Source organism: Meles meles, chromosome 8 (genome assembly GCF_922984935.1).
Source record: "Meles meles chromosome 8, mMelMel3.1 paternal haplotype, whole genome shotgun sequence".
In the NCBI taxonomy this organism is placed as follows: domain Eukaryota; kingdom Metazoa; phylum Chordata; class Mammalia; order Carnivora; family Mustelidae; genus Meles; species Meles meles.
The window spans coordinates 74656532-74665324 of NC_060073.1; positions in this window are offsets into that span (position 1 = coordinate 74656532).

Consider the following 8793-nt stretch of genomic DNA (forward strand, 5'->3'; position numbering starts at 1 on the left):
CACGGGAGGGGATCCAACCCATCTAGAAAGGGCAAAACATTGGGGGAGAAAGGAGAACCATATCGTACCTTCCTAAAATCTATTCTGTCTTTGTTGTCACGATATCCAGAACCTTAGTTCAGACCTTGAGTAATTTAGGAACACAGAGTTTCCCAATGGGCTTCCCTGCCTCTCCATCACTTCAGGGCCTCCCGACTTCAACAGAGCTTCCCCTGAGCCTTCCATTTCTTCACTCAGTAAATAGATCCTGAGCCCCTGCTGGGGAGGCAGGCACTTTTTAAGAGCTCTGGTCACCATAGCCCAGACTTGAACGCCTCCCTGTCCCTTGACCTTCCTGTTACAGTGCACATCCCTTAGCGTGGCACGCAGGGCCCACCTCCTGACCAGTCATCTTCCAGCATCTCAACCCCCAGCCCTGCTGCACTGATTGGTTTTTCCCTGGTACCCTGTGTTCCCACTCCTCACAGCCTTTGCATGCGCGCTTGTCTGCCTTTAGCTGCCTGTTCCTCCTGGCCTGTCTGAACTCACCCCTTCCAGGAAGGAGAGATGACGAAATAGATGGAATCTCCCAAAGGCATCTACACTGATATTTTTTAAAACAAACAAACGGGTGCCTGGGTGGCTTAGTGGGTTGAGCCTCTGCCTTTAGCTCAGGTCATGATCCCAGCGTTCTGGGATCGAGTCCCGAATCCGGCTCTCTGCTCAGCGGAGAGCCTGCTTCCCCCTCTCTCTCTGCTTGCCTCTCTGCCTACTTATGATCTCTGCCTGCCAAATAAATAAATAAAATCTAAAACAAACAAGAAATAGTTTCTGTTACTTATGCGCACACACACACACACACACACACACACACACACACACCCAAAAAAGGAAAGACGCATTTACATTAACTGTAGTCATTTCTAAAGAGTTAAACAATGGATTTTTTTTTCATCTTTCCATTTCCCTGTACCTTTTGCAAACTTCCTTTTAATGATCATCTATTTAATTTTGTAACTGATAAACATTTTTACCTTAGGAAGGGTGGAGGAGCAAAAGGGCAGAAGCAAAGAAAAAAGGTAAAACAAGATTGAGAAATGGGCAACAAATTTCAGAAAGTTCCATCAGTTACCCATCAGTTTACTGAGCTCTTCTTTCTTCTTGGCTACGAAAAATCACCCACACATTTCCCATTGATAGCCAGACTCAGTTAATTACAGCATTGTTTGTGGCTGCTTCTGGGCAGGGTCAATACAGGTAATTAGATCTTTTACAATCTTTAGAAAGTTACTCTCATTCCTTGTGAAACCTCAATTATCAGACGGGAGGAGACACAGTCAGCAGCATGAATGAGTAACGTGATCCTAAGGTCGGTGAACTGAAAAACTGAGGCAATTAGAAAGATAACTCAGACATGGTTTTTTGTCCCTGAACAGCCAGGCACAGTTAATTTTTGTCAGAAATATTTAGAAAAAGGTCTCAATTCTGAATTTCAGGAAAATTGGGTGCCTTAAAGAATCATACATTCTTAGAGCTAGAAAGACCCTTGGAAGTTGTCAAACTTTGTTCTAGAAGTTTGAAGTGAAAGCTTTTTTTCAGCTCACCTCTTTTTTTTTTTTTTTTAAGATTTAATTTATTTATTTATTTGTCAGAGAGAGAGCAAGAGCACGCACACAAGCAGGCAGGGGTGGCAGGTAGAGGCGGAGAGAGAAGCAGGCTCCCACCGAGCAAGGAGCCCGATGCAGGACTCGATCCCAGGACCCTGGAATCATGACCTGAGCCGAAGGCAGTGGCTTAACTGACTGAGCCACCCAGGCATCCCCAGCTCACCTCTTAATTAGGAGCTTCTCCATCCCATGGGGAGCATGAGAAGGCAGAAATGGCAGGGGTTATGAGCCTGAACAAGTGGGCTTGATTCCAGTTCCAGCCTGAACCTCTGCTTTCTTGTGAGTAAAGACAGTAGCATCAACCTCAAAAATAGGTTGTGGAGGCCAAAGGAAGTGCAGCCTGCATATGGTGGGTGGTATTAGCAAGTGGGCACTGAAGTTTTATATCAGCCCTTCTCAATCTAAATACTAGGAAAATGAGTTTGCCCCTTGGAAATTAAAATTAAGGCAGACATACGCAAAACCACTGAACAAGTCTAAATAATTTACAGTGCAGCAGAACTGGTTTGTGTCTGATTGAATTTATTAACACTTAAAGAAAGAATGTGCTGTCAGAAGGAGAGGTTGAGAATCTCAGAGGCATTCCACGTAGTAGCATTTTTCTGGAGAATTTTTCATATTGGCCAATCATCTGTAAGTCCTATTCATGAGGGGATGGCCAGCGTGGAATGGTTGAAGGGATTTTCTGCCAAGGAGGTTTCGAGTCATACTTTCCTAGGCACTGTTGCCCTTACTTGCCGGCCTGGGTGTCAGGGCATCCGAGTCTTAGCCTTTAGACCTCAGATCCCTCTGGCTTCCTCTGTCCAGATTCCATGCTTTTCATTCAACCTCCACTGCATCTTTGGAATCCCACGTCAGTCAGCCTCTAGCCATAGTGCATCCTGGGCTCTCAGAGGCTGAGTATTCCACTCCCTGTGGTCATTATTTCTTATGGTAAATTCATAAATTGGTATTTAACTTTTACATCTCAGCTCATGAGCCTGCTTGGTGTGATCTTGCCCAACAGATGAACTACTCTTCGTGCCAACAACATCAGCAGGGCCTCCGATCGGGGAAAACTGAGCAAGGCAATAAATGTCCCCTCTTGAGAGAGAAGGGCTGGCAGCCTCCTTTCGTGGCACGGCTCGATGGTGCTTTATGGCTAGATTCGATCTTTTTTCGTTTCCATCCTAGTCAGATGTGAAGTAGTCATTACATCTCTTGGGTTGAAGGATACGTAAAGCACTGTCCAAGACAGATACTTGTGAGTTAATAGTATACTGGGGAGGGGATCCTGGGAAGAACCAACAGAGAAGTGGGGGGCAGGAAGGAGGAAATGGAAGAAAGCCAGGAAAGTCTACAATATCAAGCAAGTTAATGTTGGGGGAAATAGGGCTCGATCTCAGTAGGAATTCAGGGAGATGATATTGACTTGAACACGGCACAGAGTTACTTGCCTCCCAAACTCCACAGACAAGGAAGGTATACATCTGCCCGCTAGTTTCCATCTCTTTTTGGCTGAAGGCTATTTCCTGGTGCATCAGCTCCCAGCACTTCGGGCCTGCTGGTGTCTGGCGTCTCAAGGATGCCCTCCCAGGGGAGAATCATACAGAAGAGCTGTGTAGGCCTATACTAGAAAGGGAGTGAGTGCTGGGGGGCGAGGCAGAGGGCAATGAATGAGTTACCCCACAGTACCTGCCATTGGAGGGAGCTCAGGAAAGGATAAAGCACAACCGATAGTCTCAAGTGCTTATGATGACTTGACACAGTTCCGCATGAAAATCCGATTCACAGACACGGGCAAAAACAGTGGAGAATTCTCTGTGTTTTTGGATTTGGCTCCATAAAGGGCACAGAAGGAAGGAAGGCCAATCTGAGCATGATTCCCACTTCTCCACATTCTCTGTGACTGGGAAAGTGATGGCTGTGGGAACTTACTCCAGAATGTTACAGCTTTGCCTCATAGGTACACTCCATCTCTAATGTCTGGCAGAAATCAAAGCATGGGGGTGGGCCAGCTGACCTCACTTTAACTCAGGCAAGTGTGATGAGATCAGAACATAAGCTTAAACATCTCTGTCCTTGGGGCGCCTGGGTAGCTCAGTGGGTTAAAGCCTCTGCCTTCGGCCCAGGTCATGATCCCAGGTCCTGGGATCGAGCCCCGCATCGGGCTCTCTGCTCGGCAGGGAGCCTGCTTCCTCCTCCTCTCTCTCTCTCTCTCTCTGCCTACTTGTGATCTCTCTCTGTCAAATAAATAAATAAAAAATCTTAAAAAAAAAAAAAAATCCCTGTCCTCAACACTCAAAGTACTAGTAATGTCAGATTTGTAAAAATTTCTCAGTTTTATGTAGGATCCACTGAAGACTCTCCCACCTACCCAACTTTTAGGGAAATCCTATGTCATTTACTTGAAGGACTGTTGGTATGGGTTTCTTTCTGTCTTCTTTTCATGAGACAAGAACGCTAAAAGGACAGGAGGGAGGTGAGGCTTAGACAGACCTGAAATGGTGCCCACCGGGCATCAAAACCTTGAGCAGGGGAGAAGCAAGGTCAGTGTATACGTATCTCTACTGGCCTTGCTCCCTGTGGCTGTCCGGTGGCCTGAAGGAAGGGTGGTCCCCTTATCTTTCCTGCTCCAAGCTGTAGTAAAGTCTCTTCACCCACCTCTCTGCCTGGAAGGCTGCTCTCGGGGAAGACTACGACCCTCATAGCTAAACTCAGCTCCCATTCTTCTTTATACCTTGGTCTTAGGCCACAACTGCCAGCCCTGACCTGCATCCCCCCTGCTTCTTCTGCAGAGTCCTATTGGGTATGGATTCCCCTCACAAAACTGAAAGTCAAAAGTACATTTCATTGCCTGCTCTTAAACAAGGAAGCTTAGTCACTTCACTGGAACTAGAATCAGCCTTGATTAATTTCAAATTCCCTTTTTTGGTCTGTGAACTCTTAGGCATATGCAAACATAAACGCAAGAGGAGAGGAGAAGGAGAGAAGAGTGACATGGCGATAAGGGGACTGGGGGGTGACACACAGCTCCAAAGTCACTCACTGGAACCAAGAAGAACCAGCTGGCATCAAAGACATTTCTGTTGCTAAAAGCAACAAAAATAAAATTTCTGGCCTAGAATTCCACCAGAATATTTTAGGAGTTATAATTATTTACTCATATAAGTTTCTGTTGGAAGGGTTCCCGCCTTCACCTTCATTGGCTATCAATAGGCATCTGATTTCAGCCGGTCTCCAAGTTCCAGACTGCCCTGCACCATTCTCATCGGTGAAGATCACCTTAGTTATGGGATATTTAGAGACACAAAGAATTGACAAAGGTTTTTCTTTTAGATGTTATTGCTTTGAATTAGGTATTACATTCCCCAAAGTCCTCTATGAAGCTCCCTTTGAAGCATCTAGAGTGCAGTGGGTGATACTTTGGGTTCTAAGATCAATTCAAGAACCCCACTACAGACTTTTTGGCTGTCTGAATCACACACACACACACACACACACACACACACACACACACACACATTTGTGTACATGTGATGGAAATAATTTTTTTTTAAAGATTGTATTTTATTTATTTGACAGACAGAGATCACAAGTAGGCAGAGAGGCAGGCAGAGAGAGAGAGAAGAGGAAGCAGGCTCCCTGCCGAGCAGAGAGCCTGATGTGAGGCTCGATCCCAGGACCCTGGGATCATGACCTGAGCCGAAGGCAGAGGCTTTAACCCGCTGAGCCACCCAGGCGCCCTGATGGAAATATTTAATATTTGCTTCATATAATAATTTTAAAAGGTCAGTGAAGAATGCTAAAGGGATTTGTTAAAAATGCAGGTCACTTCCTAAGATTCTGTCTTAATACATCTGGTATGGGCCTTAGGAACCTGTATTTTTAATAATGGTTTTCAGATGCAGGGGTGAGAGGACCACTTTCTGTAAAACTTATTTGATATCATCTACATGTCAAGCAATTTGCTAAAAGTGTTACAGGCTTTATCAAACCATCACCTCAATTCTGTAACACAAATACTACTGGCCTCGTTTTATAGATGAGTAAATGGGAGCTGAGAGAAAAGTTAAAACTCAAGGTCATTAAGTAATTATGTGGTAGATCAGAGATTCAAATTAAATTATATCTAATGATTGCGAAACCTAAAGTTCTTCAACAATATTACAGTATAAAACAAATTTAAATATCTAGGATGTTTCAATTCTAACAAATGCGGCAAATCTTTACTAATACATCTTAAGTTTAAAAAAAAAGAAAGAAAGAAAGAATCTGTTCACCTCTGCCAGCAAGAGGGTCTGGGAAATAAAATTTCAAGGCTTCTAGCCACATCTGTACAGGGGAGAGCAAAGTAAGGAAAGTGTGGATGAACATTATTCCATAGTGACATCACATATGTGATGGTTGTGGAAATGCACCTCACCAGTCTCCGTGCTGCTCGCTCTGATGTCATTTATGTAACACGTTTATGGAACATCATGGTGTGTGATGTTTGTTCATTCATTCACAAAGCCAGACCTTTTTTCCTAATTTGTGATAACTGGAGAAGGAAGAGCACAGAGAACCAAGTCGAGGAGTCCTTGAACACCAGTATATCTCCAGCACCTATCAACATGGTGTACAAATAATAGACAAAAAAACATTCTGCCAACAAATATTTTCTCTTCAGCCAGCATTTTACCTTGAGTCACCTACTTCTACCCATCAAACATACCAATCTCCATGTTGATGGCAATACAAATTATATGGTCCCTTTGGAGAACAATCTGGTGAAATACATTAGTCTTAAGAATGTGGGGCACCTGGGTGGCTCAGTTGTTAAGCATCTGCCTTCCACTCAGGTTGTGATCCCAGGGTCCTGGGATTAAGCTCCACATCAGGCTCCCTGCTCAGTGGGAAGCCTTGCTTCTTCCCTCTCCCACTCCCCTTGATTGTGTTCCCTCTCTTGCTGTGTCTGTCTCTGTCAAATAAATAAATAAAATCTTAAAAAAAAAAAAGAAAACCAAAAAACAAAGTCTTAAGAATGTATATACTCTGTGATGTAGCATCTGAATCACTCTGTGATTCTAGGACCTAGAGAAATAATAGAAATAGTGTATAAGAATGGCACATTTAGGGGCGCCTGGGTGGCTCAGTGGGTTAAAGCCTCTGCCTTCGGCTCAGTCATGATCTCAGGGTCCTGGGATCTAGCCCCACATCGGGCTTTCTGCTCATCGGGAGCCTGCTTCCCCCTTTCTCTCTGCCTGCTTCTCTGCCTACTTGTCATTTCTCTCTGTCAAATGAATAAATAAAATCTTTAAAAAAAAAAAGAATGGCACATTTATAATAAGAAAAATGTAGAAAATATAAATGTTCCTTAGTAGAAAATTTGTTAAAATTATGGCATATTCGAATGGACTATTATGAAGTCATTTAAAAGGATAATGAGAGATTTGGTTGATAGAGAAAAAAAAGGTAACCAAATAATCAACTGAAATGTTTCAGAATATTCAGAAAATTCAGAAATATTTCGGAAATATTCTCAATTTTGTAAAAGTAAAAAAATAAAGAAAATTAGTTCCATCTATATGGATGCATTAAAATATATAAGAAGAAGGGCGCCTAGGTGGCTCAGTCGGTTGAGCATCTACCTTCGGCTCAGATCATAATCACGGGGGCCTGGGATCGAGCCCTACATCTGGCTCCCTGCTCAGTGGGGAGTCTGCTTCTCCCTCTCCTGCCCCTCTTCCCACTTGTTCTCTCACACAAGCTCTCTTTTTCTCTCAAATAAGTAAAATCTTTAAAAAAATAAGACACAATAAAATGTACAAGAAGAATGAGCCTGTAGTCAACAGTGGTTCTCCCTGGGCAGTGGGATTGTGACTTTATGGTCAGAACAGAAAATCAGATTCAATAAGACCTAAGGGATCTGAGAATTTGCCAAACTTAAAATCCAGAACCAGTACTCATTTTAGGTAATGATCTATGCAGCTACTCAGGGTCATAAAAATAAGGTTTCTTGCTCCCTTCTTCAAAGTCTCCTTCATCTTCATTCCACAAAAGAGGACCACTTGGCCCTAAGGGATGCCCTCAGATAGCCACGTGATTCAGCAAACTTATTCCCTATTCAGAGGGAGAGAAAGGGTCTCTTCCAATTCTTCTTGCTTAAGTCCTGGGTTTTGCTCTTAGGGCTCAAGTTAAGCTTGTGCCTAATTCTGAACCAGCATCGTGCCCAGGAATGTAGGGTTGGCTTCAACCAATCTGGAATTTCTCTGGAGCTGGGCCTTAGTTCAGCATCCCTTGAATGGGTGATGGTAAAGAGCCCAGTGGAAAATCAGGGCCCCTTTATCTGAAGAGGTGAACAGAACCCGAGGAAGCACCCACAAATGTGCATGGCAGTGGGTAATTACCTATGGTATGTCTTTTACTCAATAGCCTTATGTCCCTTTTTTTTTAAATCTGTCCTTTAGTCATAATTCATGTGTTGATGTTAGTTATGCTGTATTAATAAATAATGCCTGGAGAGTAGCAACTCAAGACAACTCAGATTCCTTCCACCCATGTTCCATGCCCATCTTGAGCTGGGCGTGGAGTCCTGTTTCATGTTGTCTTTACTCAGGGACACAAACGGGCAGAGCCGCAGCCTCCTGGAATGTCACGGCTCTTTGTGAAGGCAGAGGGACAACAAAGCAAGAAGCCATCAGCCCTTCTCTCTCATTTATTTCCTCAGCCAGGACGAGTGGCATGGCTGTGCTTGGCATCAGGAGGGCGGGGAAGTGTGATTCTGCCCTGTGTTCAGAGGCAGGGAGCTGCAGATAGATATGTGAGCAGCACAAAGGATCACAGGAAAGCAGGAGACCATGAGACTCGGGGAAACACAGCCTGGGTGCAAATTCTGACTTCACACTATGCTAACGCTACCATTTTAACCAACGGAATAAGTCTCAGTTTCTTCCTTTCTTGAGCAGGTATAGTAATGCTTATGCCATATGGTTGTAATAAGGCTACATCTGTAATTTCAAATACTCGAGTGTCTGAGGCATAATAGATGCTCAATAAAACTAGCTGAACAAGAAATAATCACTGTGCAGACTACGGTTACCTAGCCACATACCGATGATGTTTCAGAGTCACTTAGTTATTTTATTTTCACTTTTAAATTCAGAGACAGTGTCTAATGAAACTG